Below are 17,285 nucleotides of genomic sequence, written 5' to 3'. Positions count from 1 at the left end.
ACATTACTACAGTAATAATGTTGAGTTATTAATTCTTCAGGGTTACTAATCACAAGAAAACTCAGTCATCTACTTCAACGACAGGCTAGTGTCTATCCTAAGATATAAAATTTGTTCGGATTTTTAACCCGGAGGATTAGCCACATATCCCAAGCAAGTCAGTGCGTCACCGAGGACTGTCTGATTTCCATTATTATTATTATTATTACAATCAAGGGGGAAGCGCTAAACCCGGAGGATTATACAGCGCCTGGGGGGGGGATATGGAAGGCATTCAGGCTTAATTTGGGGAACTGGAGCACAGATCCAATTCCCTAAATCAAGAGCCCCTCACCAACATCAAGGAACCTTCCTTGAGGGGCTGATTTCCATTGTGGTCCTTCAATCTTGTCCCCCAGGATGCGACCCACACCAGTCGACTAACACCCAGGTACCTACTTGCTGCTAGCTACGTTTCCACCAGTTTCAGCCAATGGGACTGACCACTACTTAAAAGTTGATGAATTGATCACATCTTTCTCTCCACTTTTACTTATACAATGAATCAAACGTAAGATTGAAATATAGACAATTAAAACCTGTTACATTTTCCTAAGTTTTGTCACAGTCCTAGACAGAAAGAAGCATAAAACAAAATAAGACTCACTGTCAAAAAAGGAATAGTGAGGTGCGCAGCACAGCACCGAGTATCACATCCACCCTGACCCACAGGCAAGGCTACACTGCTCTTCTGCAGTGTTCACTGTTCACACCACAAGCCTAAAGTTGCGCCACTGCACTAGCTCAGCTATCAAAACTTGGGGCCCCCCCGTCCCTGGACCCATTATGTACATCTGTAATCTTTAGAGTACAGCCCACAGGATGGGCATGGGGTACATAATAAATCAAATCAAATCAAGTTTATTCTCTATAATGTGGGGTTTACAGGATTTGGATATTGTGTGGTTTACATGTTATAAAATACTAATTACAGAGGGGGCCACTAGGACACCTAGCATGGCTAGGCATTTCGGCCAGACTTAGATTAATCCTTAACATTAAATCCTTACAGATTATGGCATTAAGGCTAGGTGACTACGTTATAATTTGTGAGTTTAGTCATGTGAACGCTTTTGTTTTAACACAATACAAAGTGTCTATATTGGAGTATCATAGGCAAACTTATGACTAGTTAGGATTCATTATTTTAAGATTAAGATTAGTATTTCTGTGTTTATGGTTAGTGGGTGAGTGTAATTGTGAACCACCAGGTGGTTATCATGTAGTTAGTTGTCGGGGTGTATCAGGGAGATAAGATGTTTTCTAACTGTAGTTTTGAAAGTGATGAATGTGTCTGCAGTTCTAGAGTTTTCAGGTAGGGTGTTCCAGATTTTAGGTCCTTTGAAATACACTGAATTTTTGTAAGGTTTAGTCGGACACGGGGAATGTCATAGAGATGTTTGTGTCTGGTGTTATGCCTGTGGATCCTGTCACAACTATCAAGAAAGCGTTTTAGGTCAAGGTTAATATTGGAATTTAAGGTCCTGTAGATATAGATTGCACAGTAGTACGTGTGGATGTTCTGAACAGGGAGTAAGTTTAGATCTATGAAGAGTGGAAGGGGGGTGTTGCCAGGGATGGGATTTAGTGATTATTCTTACTGCGGCTTTTTGTTGGGTTATTATTGGCTTTAGGTGTGTTGCTGCAGTTGAACCCCAAGCACAGATAGCATAGGTGAGGTATGGATATATAAGTGAATGGTACAGTGTGAGAAGGACAGTTTGCGGCACGTAGTATCGTATCTTGGAGAGGATCCCCACCGTTTTGGATACTTTTTTTGTTATGTGTTGGATATGGGTGCTGAAATTTAGGTTGTTGTCGAGGTATAGGCCAAGAAATTTGCCCTCATTATGTCTGGCGATTAGAGTGTTGTCGATCTTAATGTTAAGTTGCGCAACACCTGCTCTGCTACCAAACATAATATAGTACTAGAGCCTACCTGGAGGGTATTCCGGGGATCAACGCCCCAGCGGGTATATACACCCCACGACCAGGCCTTCCGGTGGATCAGGGCCTGATCAACCAGGCTGTTACTGCTGGCTGCACATAGCACAACGTACGAACCACAGCCCGGCTGATCCGGCACTGACTTTGGGTATCTGTCCAGCTCCCTCTTGAAGGCAGCCAGGGGCCTATTAGTAATTTCCCTTATGCTTGGTGGGAGGCTGTTGAACAGTCTTGGGCCCCGGACACTTATGGTGTTTTCTCTTACTGTATCAATGGCGCCCCTACTTTTCATTGGGGGTATTTTGCATTGCCTGCCCAGTCTTTTACTTTCGTAGGGAGTGATTTCTGTGTGCAGATTCGGGACAGAGAGTTCTGTCTGGCAGAGCTTTAAGATAAGAGATAAGATAAGATTTCGTTCGGATTTTTAACCCGGGAGGGTTAGCCACGCAGGATAACCCAAGAAAGTCAGTGCGTCATTGAGGACTGTCTAACTTATTTCCATTGGGGTCCTTAAGTTAATCTTGTCCCCCAGGATGCGACCCACACCAGTCGACTAACACCCAGGGTACCTGGGTGAACAGAACAGGTGTAAGGAAACGTGTCGAAATGCTTCCACCCGCCGGGAATCGAACCCGGGCCCTCCGTGGGTGAAGCGGGAGCTTTAGCCACCAGGCCACCGAGCCTGAGGCATGGTATCATCAGAGCAGTGTGATATTACCTTTCTGGCAGCAAGTAGCAAGTCCTGGCTCACGGGGTGCTAGGTATTCAAATGTCGTTTTTACAACACAGTTCTCAGAGTTGTACTGGGTTGCCTCTTGTTATATCATTCTATTATGAAGTTATTTGAAGCTCTTGATGCCTGTAAGATCTGGTGAAAGCAGTGTTGTACGGGTGTCCAGATGCCTGATCAGGTGGAGAATATCAAAGGTTAATCCTAATTTCTCACTGTGTATTTTGATAATTCTTTTACGTATTCCCAGAGGTCGAGTGAGGTCACTGTGGTCAATATCTGTATGAAATTTATGCCAACTGCTGTGTTCTCAGTAATGTGTTCTTACATTTATTCTTTAGATGTGCCTGTATCAACCACAGCTGATGCACCACCTCGGTGCTTATACCACTTCTGTTCTGTATATACACACTTATAGCCTATCTAGACCGGGCATTAAAGGTTCTATGAACAGGCGGAATACTGTTACAGCTTATCTAGATAGGCAGAACACTGTTATGTATGTTAGACCATAGTCGTTACTCTCTCACAGCCTGGGAATGTTAGGGTCTAGACACTGACCCCCGGGTTTCAAACTCCCCTCTGGCAATGGCATACCTTTCAGTTGCCACTCGTCAGAGCAGACGCATGGGGCAGATCAAAAGCAGGCGAGGTATCCTTTCACCTACCACTCGAACGAACCCAAAACCTCACATTGTTATAGGATATCTAGACAAACTGGAATAGTATGGGTCACATAGCGCCTCTCCATGGTGACGACAGTATGGCGCCACATTACTCGGCCTTGAATTCAATGCCAGGTAATCAAATTAGGTGTAAATATCTAGCTGCTACATATACCATACTCAGTCCTGCCATCTGTGTGTGGAAGGTTCACTATGAGATAAAGAACAAACACAAATTTATCACTAATGCACATCTTTTAGATTTGATAATGATTGTACTTGGTATGGTAGTTGGTATCCGTCACGTGATAGCTCATTGATTAGTAGTGGTGACTGCAATGTCAGTGGGTGGTGGTGGTGGTGGTGGTAATAACACTCTTCCGCGATAAAGCAATACTTACTGCATTACATCATTCACAGGCAACGCAGTTCTGCTCAACGTCATTCATATACAGGGTCTAAAGCCAGCAACAAACAACAAAATACCTTTCATCCGTGGACTGCTTGCAGAGGCAAAGGCAATGTTCGCGGCTTTCACTGAGACCCACATAAAGGATCACTTGGACAACGAAATATGGATCCCAGGTTACAACCTATACAGATGTGACAGAGTGAACAGGCAAAAGGGGGGGGGTTGGCCTGTGCATTGCAGAGTCACTTGTTTGCACAGAACTGCTTAATGCCTCAAATGATGTAGTGGAAGTTTTAGCAGTAAAGGTCGAGAACCAAAACCTAGTCATTGTGGTAGTCTACAAGCCTCCGGATGCAACATCCCAGCAATTCCAGGAACAGCTGTTAAAAATTGACCACTGTCTGGAAAATCTTCCAGCTCCTGCACCCAACATCTTGCTCCTGGGGGATTTCAACTTAAGGCACCTAAAATGGAGGAATATAGCAAATAATATTGTTGCAGTAATAACACCAGGAGGCAGCTCTGATGAAAACTCACACTCGCGAGCTTTTAAATCTCTGCACAAAATTCAATTTAAACCAGCAAATAATAGAGCCTACTAGACTGGAGAATACACTAGACCTCATCTTCACTAACAATGATGATCTGATAAGAAATGTCACCATATCAAAAACAATATACTCAGATCACAACACAATTGAGGTTCAGACATGTATGCGTGGAGCCCCAGACCGACATAATGAGACTAGTCACGAGGGAGCATTCACCAAATTCAACTTCAATAACAAAAACATAAAGTGGGACCAAGTAAACCAAGTCCTAACCGATATAAGCTGGGAAGATATACTAAGCATTCAGCATGAAGTTATAAATAAAGACAATAGAACAGGTCAGCAAACAAAGGGGGACAGCAGAGGGCAGCAAGGGACTAGCTCCCTTAAGGTTTACTATACTAATAGCAGGAGTGTTAGAAATAAGATAGATGAGCTAAGATTAATTGCAAGTGCAGGAAACATAGACATTATTGCTATAACAGAGACCTGGCTCAATCTGAAAGATAGAGAGATGCCCTCTGAATGTCACATACAAGGCTATAAATTATTCCACACTGACAGGGTCAACAGGAAAGGTGGTGGAGTAGCGATGTATGTCAGAGACAATTTAAATTGTTGTGTTAGACAAGATATTAAATTAGAAGCGTCAGCCACTGAATCTGTTTGGTTACAGCTTCTCGAGGGCCGAGAAAAACTAATTTTGGGTGTGATTTACAGGGCCCCAAATCTTGATAGGGAGTGCAGTAAACTTCTATGGGACGAAATTCGTAAGGCATCTACATACGAAAATGTTGTGCTAATGGGAGATTTCAACTATAGACAGATTGACTGGAGCAATTTGACAGGAAATTTAGAGTCGGGTGACTTTCTTGATACGATCCAGGATTGTTTTTTAAAACAGTTTGTGACAGAGCCAACTAGGGGAAATAACCTCCTTGACTTGGTTCTTGCCAGTAGGGAAACACTAATTAATAATCTTGAGGTTAATGATGAGCTTGGGGAGAGTGATCACAAATCACTCAGTTTTAACATATCATGGAATTCCCCTAATAATGGCAATCAAGTCTCCGTCCCTGACTTTCGCTTGGCTGATTTCATAGGACTGAAAAATTACTTAGGTGGGCTGAACTGGAATGACCTGACTAGGGGTCAGGTAGGTGGTGATGGTTGCCGATATGATGCTTTCCAGGGCATAGTTCTAGCTGCTCAGTCAAATTATGTTCCAAATAGGGAAATCAGATCAAACAAAAATGATCCTAAATGGATGAACAATAGATTAAAATATCTGATTGGTCAAAAGAGAGGCATATATAGGCAAATCAAAAGAGGAGAGGGGCAATTAAGAAATCGATATATTCAGTTAAAGAGAGAAATAAAAAAGGGAATTAGAAAAGCAAATAGAGATTATGAGGTTAAAGTTGCAAGAGAATCGAAGACTAACCCAAAAGGATTCTTTCAGGTATACAGAAGTAAGATCAGGGACAAGATAGGCCCACTCAAAAGTTCCTCGGGTCAGCTCACTGACAGTGATAAGGAAATGTGTAGAATTTTTAACACATACTTCCTCTCAGTTTTTACACAGGAGGATACCAGCGATATTCCAGTAATGATAAATTATGTAGAACAGGACGATAATAAACTGTGCACTATTAGGGTCACAAGTGACATGGTCCTTAGGCAAATAGATAAATTAAAACCTAACAAATCCCCAGGCCCTGATGAACTGTATGCAAGGGTTCTAAAGGAATGTAAAGAGGAGCTTAGCACACCTTTGGCTAATCTTTTCAACATATCACTACAAACTGGCATGGTGCCAGATAAGTGGAAAATGGCAAATGTGATACCTATTTTCAAAACAGGTGACAGGTCCTTAGCTTCGAACTATAGACCAATAAGCCTAACCTCCATAGTGGGAAAATTTATGGAATCAATAATTGCCGAGGCAGTTCGTAGCCACCTTGAAAAGCATAAATTAATCAACGAATCTCAGCATGGTTTTACAAAGGGGCGTTCCTGCCTTACGAATTTATTAACTTTTTTCACTAAGGTATTTGAGGAGGTAGATCATGGTAATGAATATGATATTGTGTATATGGACTTCAGTAAGGCTTTTGACAGGGTCCCACATCAGAGACTATTGAGGAAAATTAAAGCACATGGAATAGGAGGAGAAATTTTTTCCTGGATAGAGGCATGGTTGACAAATAGGCAGCAGAGAGTTTGCATAAATGGGGAGAAATCAGAGTGGGGAAGCGTCACGAGCGGTGTTCCACAGGGGTCAGTGTTGGGCCCCCTGCTGTTCACAATCTACATAAACGACATAGATGAGGGCATAAAGAGCGACATCGGCAAGTTTGCAGACCCCAACTTATGCCTAGAACAGATTAACTCGGTGGCACTCGATGTATGTACAAGGCTTATTCCTCTAAGAAAAAGGAGGAGTAGATGTAAAATAGAAAGAGACAGGCGCTCCCTTTACAGGCGACGGAAAAGAATAACAGAGAGGCTAAAAGAGGTCAATATATCTGAAATGCGTAGGGAGACACTGGTCAGAGAAATAGCAAGCATCCTTTAGGAGTCAGGAATCGCGGGAAGAACTAAAAGCCATAAATGAAATCGAAAGAAACCCAAAGTATTTCTTCTCCTATGCCAAATCAAAATCGAGAACAACGTCCAGTATTGGGCCCCTACTTAAACAAGATGGGTCCTACACAGATGACAGCAAGGAAATGAGTGAGCTACTCAAGTCCCAATATGACTCAGTTTTTAGCAAGCCGCTAACCAGACTGAGAGTCGAAGATCAAAATGAATTTTTTTATGAGAGAGCCACAAAATTTGATTAACACAAGCCTATCCGATGTTATCCTGACGCCAAATGACTTCGAACAGGCGATAAATGACATGCCCATGCACTCTGCCCCAGGGCCAGACTCATGGAACTCTGTGTTCATCAAGAACTGCAAGAAGGGGCTTCTTGCAGTTCTTGATGCCTTTTCCATCCTATGGAGAGGGAGCATGGACACGGGGGTCGTCCCACAGTTACTAAAAACAACAGACATAGCCCCACTCCACAAAGGGGGCAGTAAAGCAACAGCAAAGAACTACAGACCAATAGCACTAACATCCCATATCATAAAAATCTTTGAAAGGGTCCTAAGAAGCAAGATCACCACCCATCTAGAAACCCATCAGTTACACAACCCAGGGCAACATGGGTTTAGAACAGGTCGCTCCTGTCTGTCTCAACTATTGGATCACTACGACAAGGTCCTAAATGCACTAGAAGACAAAAAGAATGCAGATGTAATATATACAGACTTTGCAAAAGCCTTCGACAAGTGTGACCATGGCGTAATAGCGCACAAAATGCGTGCTAAAGGAATAACAGGAAAAGTCGGTCGATGGGTCTATAATTTCCTCACTAACAGAACACAGAGAGTAGTCGTCAACAGAGTAAAGTCCGAGGCAGCTACGGTGAAAACCTCTGTTCCACAAGGCACAGTACTCGCTCCCATCTTGTTCCTCATCCTCATATCCGACATAGACAAGGATGTCAGCCACAGTTCCGTGTCTTCCTTTGCAGATGACACCCGAATCTGCATGACAGTGTCTTCCATTGCAGACACTGCAAGGCTCCAGGCGGACATCAACCAAATCTTTCAGTGGGCTGCAGAAAACAATATGAAGTTCAACGATGAGAAATTTCAATTACTCAGATATGGTGAACATGAGGAAATTAAATCTTCATCAGAGTACAAAACAAATTCTGGCCACAAAATAGAGCGAAACACCAACGTCAAAGACCTGGGAGTGATTATGTCGGAGGATCTCACCTTCAAGGACCATAACATTGTATCAATCGCATCTGCTAGAAAAATGACAGGATGGATAATGAGAACCTTTCAAAACTAGGGAGGCCAAGCCCATGATGACACTCTTCAGGTCACTTGTTCTATCTAGGCTTAAATATTGCTGCACACTAACAGCACCTTTCAAGGCAGGTGAAATTGCCGACCTAGAAAATGTACAGAGAACTTTCACGGCGCGCATAACGGAGATAAAACACCTCAATTACTGGGAGCGCTTGAGGTTCCTAAACCTGTATTCCCTGGAATGCAGGAGGGAGAGATACATGATTATATACACCTGGAAAATCCTAGAGGGACTAGTACCGAACTTGCACACGAAAATCACTCACTACGAAAGCAAAAGACTTGGCAGACGATGCACCATCCCCCCAATGAAAAGCAGGGGTGTCACTAGCACGTTAAGAGACCATACAATAAGTGTCAGGGGCCCGAGACTGTTCAACTGCCTCCCAGCACACATAAGGGGGATTACCAACAGACCCCTGGCAGTCTTCAAGCTGGCACTGGACAAGCACCTAAAGTCAGTTCCTGATCAGCCGGGCTGTGGCTCGTACGTTGGTTTGCGTGCAGCCAGCAGCAACAGCCTGGTTGATCAGGCTCTGATCCACCAGGAGGCCTGGTCACAGACCGGGCCGCGGGGGCGTTGACCCCCGGAACTCTCTCCAGGTAAACTCCAGGTACCAAGAACGGTTTGTTTTCATACACTTGCACTTCTACTAGACGCAACCAATAATTGGTATTTCTCGATTAACACTATCAAGTTGTGAGGTGTGGTGGTGACTGGTGGTGATGGTGATGAGTGGTGATGGTGAGTGGTGATAGTGAGTGGCGGTGATGGTGGTGATGGTGAGTGGTGGTGATGGTGGTGATGGTGAGTGGTGGTGATGGTGGTGGCTGGTGGTGATGGTGGTGGCTGGTGGTGATGGTGGTGGCTGGTGATGAGTAGTGGTGATGGTGAGTGGTGATGATAGTGAGTGGTGGTGATGGTGGTGATGGTGGTGAGTGGTGGTGATGGTGAGTGGTGATGATAGTGAGTGGTGGTGATGGTGGTGAGTGGGGGTGATGGTGGAAGTCTAGTAAGTAGGAAGGTGGCTTGAGGTATTGATAGGATACTTCCTACATTCTACTCTGTATCCTAGCTTAAACCTCACCTGCTCAGGAATATACGTCCAAATCATCACTTTACATGACATAAATGATCCCACGAGGGAAACAGGATAAAATCAAATTTGTCTGGATTTTTAACACGAGGGAGGGTTAGCCACCCTGGATAACCCAATAAAGTCAGTAGGTTTTCGAGGACTGTCTGTCTGATTTCCATTGTGGTTCATTAATCTTGTCCCAAGGATGCCACTCACAAGAGTCGACTAACACCCAGGTACCTACTTACTGCTAGGTGAACAGGGACAGCAGGTGTAAGGAAACACGCTCAACGTTTCCATCCATGCTGGGGATTAATCAACGGATACAGTGTGTGAGGCGAGTGTGTTGTTAACTAAGCCAAGAATGCAAATGTGGCACCTTTACTGAAGGCGTTTCGGCGCTGGAACTTTGATCACTTCAACTATATTTCTGAAGTGATAAAAATCCCAGGAACGAAACATCTTCAGTAAAGGTGTCCTAAATGTATACATTCTTGTCCATTTCCCTTTAGTTGTCGGTAACTTCCCTGCTGACCAAATAATTCCATGTGGATTATCTGTGTAGCATTTCGGGCTCACAACTAGTCTGCTGAAGAGGGCCTTAATGCGAGGCCGAAATTTATAATAAGCAGGGGCACCACGAGTACACTGATACAACACTAAAGTGTCAGGGGCCCAAGACTGTTCAACTGTCTCCCAGCATACATAAGGGGGATTACAACACAATAGGTGTCACAAGCTGATGATTAGGACACAAGGACAATTTCCAGGGGCGGATCTACTATGAAGCTAATAAAGCTTAAGCTTTAGGGCCCCTAATCCCTGAGGGGCCTCGGAAGCGACTTTAGTCCACATTGCGTGAAAATTTGGGGTCTACTATATGAGAAGGGATCGCAGCAGTTGGGTATATTTATTGTTGAAACGTTTCGCCTACACAGTAGGCTTCTTCAGTTGAATACCTGCTGCCTCTGTTTGTGACTGAACAAGCCTACTGTGTAGGCGAAACGTTTCAACAATAAAGATACCCAACTGCTGCACATGTGTCTTTATCATCCAAATGGTGGATAGTTAATATTTAAAACTGTCAGAGGTGACGACAGTCTTGAAGAAAAATCCATTAATAATTCCCAGTCAAAAATAATATACAACAATGTTTAAAAATTACTATATACAAACAAATCCAACGAAATAAAGTACATTTTCTATAAGCTATGTGCATGACAGTAATAACCCAAGTACGTGACGAATAAATAATTCTACATTACTGAATGGTGAATACACAGGACACATTGCCAATTAAAGAATTCAGTCTTTTTACATTAGTTTCAGTTAGTTAGACGTCCAGACGTCTAGCCCAGCCGAATCCACTCTCACTGGTAGAACATACACCAATCAGACTGTCACTGGTAGAACATACACCAACCACTGTCACTGGTAGACCATACACCAACCACTGTCACTGGTAGACCATACACCAATCACTGTCACTGGTAGAACATACACCAACCACTGTCACTGGTAGAACATACACCAACCACTGTCACTGGTAGACCATACACCAACCACTGTCACTGGTAGAACATACACCAACCACTGTCACTGGTAGAACATACACCAACCACTGTCACTGGTAGAACATACACCAACCACTGTCACTGGTAGAACATACACCAACCACTGTCACTGGTAGACCATACACCAATCACTGTCACTGGTAGAACATACACCAACCACTGTCACTGGTAGAACATACACCAACCACTGTCACTGGTAGAACATACACCAACCACTGTCACTGGTAGAACATACACCAACCACTGTCACTGGTAGACCATACACCAATCACTGTCACTGGTAGAACATACACCAACCACTGTCACTGGTAGAACATACACCAACCAGACTGTCACTGGTAGAACATACACCAACCAGACTGTCACTGCTAAAACAACATACAGACGGTTGTCACTGGTATATCCTTGACATTACAACGATAAATTGAATCTTACAGCGATGAAATTCAATGTGTGAGCTCCTAGGCTTGTGTTAAGCCTGGGAGGGAAGATAGTCGGGCAGGTAGTAAGGTAAAAGGAGACGAGCACTAAGGACGACCTGTCCAGGTTTTACCTTCCTTTACTGTGTTGTTCACTCACTCCGCCCGACACTATATATCTATCACTAGATAAAACATACCACAATATGCCTTATCAGCGAGGCTGCCACGAGCAAGTATAGGCTTCATCAGAGGTATCGGTTTGGGGTGTAACATATAAACAGATTTCTCCTACTTACTCTCCTTACACTTGCTGTCTCGGGGTGGATGGGGGGATTGGTCTCAATAAAAATGAATCACCAATCTTCTATCATCGGCCTCAAAAAATTCTGGGTTAAGCATTCACTGGCTTACTGGCGGTGGCGGTTGTGTTCACCTGATATCAGGACGATGCCTACTGACGTGGTTAATGTCGGTCGATACAGATGTGGTTTTGTTGCACTATCATAAGGTAAACACGACCCACACACTAGAGGCGCCAGCCCACACACACATACTTGTTTAATCAATGGACACGTGTAGTGTTGATGCAGTACGTCATGCGCAATACTACATTCCTGAGATATACCTGTAATCTGGGGCAATAAGACATTCGCAATCAAGACATTTATTACCTGGAGATACCTGGAGAGAGTTCCGGGGGTCAACGCCCCCGCGGCCCGGTCTGTGACCAGGCCTCCTTAGGTCAGTGTCCCAGGATGCGACCCACACCAGTCGACTAACACCCAGGTACCCATTTTACTGATGGGGAACATAGACAACAGGTTGAAAGAAACACGTCCAATGTTTCTACTCTGGCTGGGAATCGAACCCAGGCCCTCACCGTGTGAAGCGAGAGCGTTAACCACCACTTGTGGCTCTATAAAGCTTAATGATTGTCTTGATGTGCAGATGTTTCTTTTTTCCCCACAATCTGTCGGTATTAACATGTACTTGTACTAGCTGCGACTTGTTTCAAGAGTTGCTCTATTGATCGCCTGGTCATCCAGACTAGGCTGGCAGCGTCCAGCGGGTTCACACAGCCATCTCAACTCCGCTGATCTTCCACTTGTTGAAGGAAGCTGTCCGGTATCTTGAAATTCTGTCTTCGTTCCTGCAATATTCCTAGTATCTGCTGCTAGTATGGTGATGAGTCTTGGACCACGCATGTTGACTCAATGTTCTCATACTGTACCCCTGCCCCTGCTCTTCACCAGGTATATTCTACACTAGGTCCTAAGTTCGAAATATATCGATGGAATAGCAATAATAAAAATAATGTAGTAACACTGAAATAATATTTATGCGTCAGAAGGCAAGAGTGGTGTGAAGACCTTTTTTCAAGGAGATGCCTTGATGCTGGTGAAGGGATTATGTTATAAGTCACCGGAGTTACTGCCCCCCTTCCTCGGGTTAAACCTGATTACCGCCCATCATCCAATCGCCCCATCTCTACGGGTTTATGAATGCTGAGGCGTGTCTTCTCGATTTGTGAATGTGCGATTGAAACCTCTCTTGCCGACAGCAAGAGCTCCCGGAGAGCGAAACGTTGCCACAATAAAATGTCACATTAGTTACACCTGTGTCCTTTTTTACCCAACAGTGATGAGAAGGCGAGAGTCAAGAGCTTGAATGCTCTTAAAGGAAAAATAAGAACATAAAGGAGGAACACTGCAGTAGGTCTATGGGCCCATGCTTGACAGATCCTTGTCAAACCCAAGCCAACTTAAAAATATTCGCCCAGCTCTTTATCAATGTTACCCTAGGAATAAGCTTTGATAACCTCGTATGTACTGTCTTCTGACCCAGACACAATGAGGTAGAAGCACACCGATCATGTATCTAATTGTGTGTAACAAGAAATGCCAGTGATGGTGTATTAATGTATATTCACGGGCAGAAACACCTCTGGTGATAAATAAGTTGAGAAACGCACCTCTGGTGGTATTTACACTGAGAGACCTCACCTCTGGGTATATACACAGACACAACTCTGGGTATATACAGAGACAACTCTGGGTATATACAGAGACAACTCTGGGTATATACAGAGACAACTCTGGGTATATACACAGAGACACAACTCTGGGAATATACACAGATACACACGTCTCAGTGTATACAGAGATATACACCTCTTGGTGTATATGCACAGAGCTAGATATGTACAACAGTTACCTGGTTACCTGGAGGTTACCTGGAGGTTATTCCGGGGATCAACGCCCCCGCGGCCCGGTCCATGACCAGGCCTCCCGATGGATCAGGGCCTGATCAACTAGGCTGTTACTGCTGGCCGCACGCAGTCCAACGTACGAACCACAGCCCGGCTGATCCGGCACTGACTTTAGGTATCTGTCCAGCTCTCTCTTGAAGGCAGCCAGGGGTTTATTGGCAATTCCCCTAATGCTTGATGGGAGGCTGTTGAACAGTTTTGGGCCCCGGACACTTATGGTGTTTTCTCTTAGTGTACCAATGGCGCCCCTACTTTTTATTGGCGGCATTTTGCATCGCCTGCCCAGTCTTTTACTTTCGTAGGGAGTGATTTCTGTGTGCAGATTTGGGACCATTTCTTCCAAGATTTTCCAAGTGTAGATTATGATATATCTCTCCCTCCTGCGTTCCAACGAGTACAAGTCAAGTGCTTCCAAGCGTTCCCAGTAGTTAAGGTGCTTGACAGAACTTATACGTGCAGTAAAGGATCTCTGTACACTCTCTAGATCTGCGATTTCACCTGCTTTGAATGGAGATGTTAATGTACAGCAGTATTCCAGCCTAGAGAGAACAAGTGATTTGAAAAGGATCATCATGGGCTTGGCATCTCTCGTTTTGAAAGTTCTCATTATCCATCCTATCATTTTCTTTGCACGTGCGATCGTGGCACTGTTGTGATCCTTGAAAGTGAGATCCTCAGACATTACTACTCCCAGGTCCCTTACAATACTTTTCCGCTCTATTGTATGGCCGGAGTCAGTAGTATACTCTGTTAGGTATCTTTATTCCGAAACTCCAAAACTGAGGAACTGATTACCTCATCTTCTGTACATAGTTCTACATTCTTCACATTATGTCCTTGTATTGTATTGATAAAGCCACTGGATGGTGAAACGTCAACAAATATAAATACCCAGATGTTGCATATGTTTAATTCTTCACACTTACATACTGTCAAGTGTGAGACGCAGCCCACTGAGAGGTCAGGTCACTTCTAACTAGTGGTCAGGCAAAAAAAAAGTTAGCGAAGATATTTTGTGTACCAAGACACCGTTGTGGTGCAGTGTGAATATGATAATGGTACACAATACAGACGAGTTAATAAGGCACCTGTGCAACAGTTAGGTATATTTATTCCGAAACGTTTCGAAAGATACCTAACTGCTGCACCTGTGTCTTACTTATCAACTTGTCAGTATTGTAAATCATTATTATATAAACAGAGCTGCATACCACTCACTGTATATACATTGAGTGATGCATATTTGAGAAATAAATCTCAATGCATATACACTGATACATTTTTTCAGTATACAGACTCCGAGATACACACTACTCAGTGTATATACACGTTGAGAGATACACACTACTCAGTGTATATACACGTTGAGAGATACACACTACTCAGTGTATATACACGTTGAGAGATACTACTCAGTGTATATACACGTTGAGATACACACTACTCAGTGTATATACACGTTGAGAGATACACACTACTCAGTGTATATACACGTTGAGAGATACACACTACTCAGTGTATATACACGTTGAGAGATACACACTACTCAGTGTATATACACGTTGAGAGATACACACTACTCAGTGTATATACACGTTGAGATACTACTCAGTGTATTTACACCCAGATATATGCAGTAAAACCCTCAGTGAATATACATCCAGAGAAATGCATTTTGTCGGTGTATATGTACTGGGAGGTATATATCTCATTTACCTTGTGATCCATTTGTAGCAAACAATGGGAGATAATCGATTGTTGACACTTATTGGTTGGCACTGGCTTGTACGAGGGCAGTAAGTGGTGGCACTGGGGGGGGTGTAGGTGGGTGGCGGTGAAATATTTTTATTGTTATTGTTGGTAGTGGTGGTTGACGGTGGTGGTAGCGATGCTTGTGTTGTTGCTGGTAGTGGGGTGGTAGCGTCTGGTGGTGGTAGTGGTGGTGGGTGGTAATAGTGGTCGGTAGCATTGGTTCATTGTGGTGGTTGGTGAAGACTATTTCTATCATCAGTTAAAGACATAACAGATACACTGCAGAAGGGCTATTGACCCATGCTAGGCAAGTCTTACCCTACAGGCCTGTTGATCCATACTAGGCAAGTCTTACCCTACAGGCCTGTTGACCCATGCTAGGCAAGTCTTACCCTACAGGCCTGTTGATCCATGCTAGGCAAGTCTTACCCTACAGGCCTGTTGACCCATGCTAGGCAAGTCTTACCCTACAGGCCTGTTGATCCATGCTAGGCAAGTCTTACCCTACAGGCCTGTTGACCCATGCTAGGCAAGTCTTACCCTACAGGCCTGTTGATCCATGCTAGGCAAGTCTTACCCTACAGGCCTGTTGATCCATGCTAGGCAAGTCTTACCCAACAGGCCTGTTGATCCATGCTAGGCAAGTCTTACCCTACAGGCCTGTTGATCCATGCTAGGCAAGTCTTACCCTACAGGCCTGTTGATCCATGCTAGGCAAGTCTTACCCTACAGGCCTGTTGATCCATGCTAGGCAAGTCTTACCCTACAGGCCTGTAGATCCATACTAGGCAAGTCTTACCCTACAGGCCTGTTGACCCATGCTAGGCAAGTCTTACCCTACAGGCCTGTTGACCCATGCTAGGCAAGTCTTACCCTACAGGCCTGTTGATCCATGCTAGGCAAGTCTTACCCTACAGGCCTGTTGATCCATGCTAGGCAAGTCTTACCCTACAGGCCTGTTGACCCATGCTAGGCAAGTCTTACCCTACAGGCCTGTTGATCCATGCTAGGCAAGTCTTACCCTACAGGCCTGTTGATCCATGCTAGGCAAGTCTTACCCAACAGGCCTGTTGATCCATGCTAGGCAAGTCTTACCCTACAGGCCTGTTGATCCATGCTAGGCAAGTCTTACCCTACAGGCCTGTTGATCCATGCTAGGCAAGTCTTACCCTACAGGCCTGTTGATCCATGCTAGGCAAGTCTTACCCTACAGGCCTGTTGATCCATGCTAGGCCAGTCTTACCCTACAGGCCTGTTGATCCATGCTAGGCAAGTCTTACCCTACAGGCCTGTTGATCCATGCTAGGCAAGTCTTACCCTACAGGCCTGTTGATCCATGCTAGGCAAGTCTTACCCTACAGGCCTGTTGATCCATGCTAGGCAAGTTATGCGCTACTGTAAGTCTACTGACCCATGCTAGGCAAGTCTTACGCTACAGCAAGCCTACTGATCTAAGCTAGCAGGCAACTATTCCCACTTATTCAGTTTTTAAAGCCGCACAAACTTCTCGCTTCAGTAACGCTACTTGGCAGTTTGTTTCGCTTATTTACAACTCTACTGCCAAACCAGTACTTGCTTATATCATTTCTAAATCTAAATTTAGCCAACACAAATTTAGCTGCGAATCCTGTCCTGGTTATATATTTTCAACACTTTATTGGTATCCCCTTTATTTATTGCAGTTTTTCGTTTGTATGATTTAGCTTTATCCTCTCCTATTTCTATATTTTGTTAGTATGTAAGTTTAGTGTATCTAATTTATCTTCTCTCTTATGCCTTATTTGGATGACCGTAAATAATACTCTTTTTTTTAGTAAAAACTGGAAACCCACTTCCTGTCAATAATTGTTACCGTTTTCTATGGCCTAGGAGATCAGTCGTTCTGGTTTTCTATGTGGCGTTTTCTGCTT

At 44.0% G+C, this 17,285-nt stretch overlaps 1 protein-coding gene across 1 annotated transcript in view; it reads right to left on the bottom strand.

The window, feature by feature from the left end:
* LOC128704252 (baculoviral IAP repeat-containing protein 7) overlaps window positions 1–11,507 on the bottom strand; it is a 32,592-nt gene extending 21,085 nt beyond the window's left edge. The window contains 1 exon segment of the mRNA XM_070102919.1: window positions 11,368–11,507. The gene's annotated coding sequence lies outside the window, so the exon portion shown is untranslated.
* Window positions 11,508–17,285: the final 5,778 nt, after the last annotated feature.

This window comes from Cherax quadricarinatus, chromosome 84 (assembly GCF_038502225.1).
Source record: "Cherax quadricarinatus isolate ZL_2023a chromosome 84, ASM3850222v1, whole genome shotgun sequence".
Lineage (NCBI taxonomy): Eukaryota > Metazoa > Arthropoda > Malacostraca > Decapoda > Parastacidae > Cherax > Cherax quadricarinatus.
The sequence above is the reverse complement of the archived record's forward strand: the minus strand, read 5'-3'. Positions and strand labels throughout refer to the sequence as shown.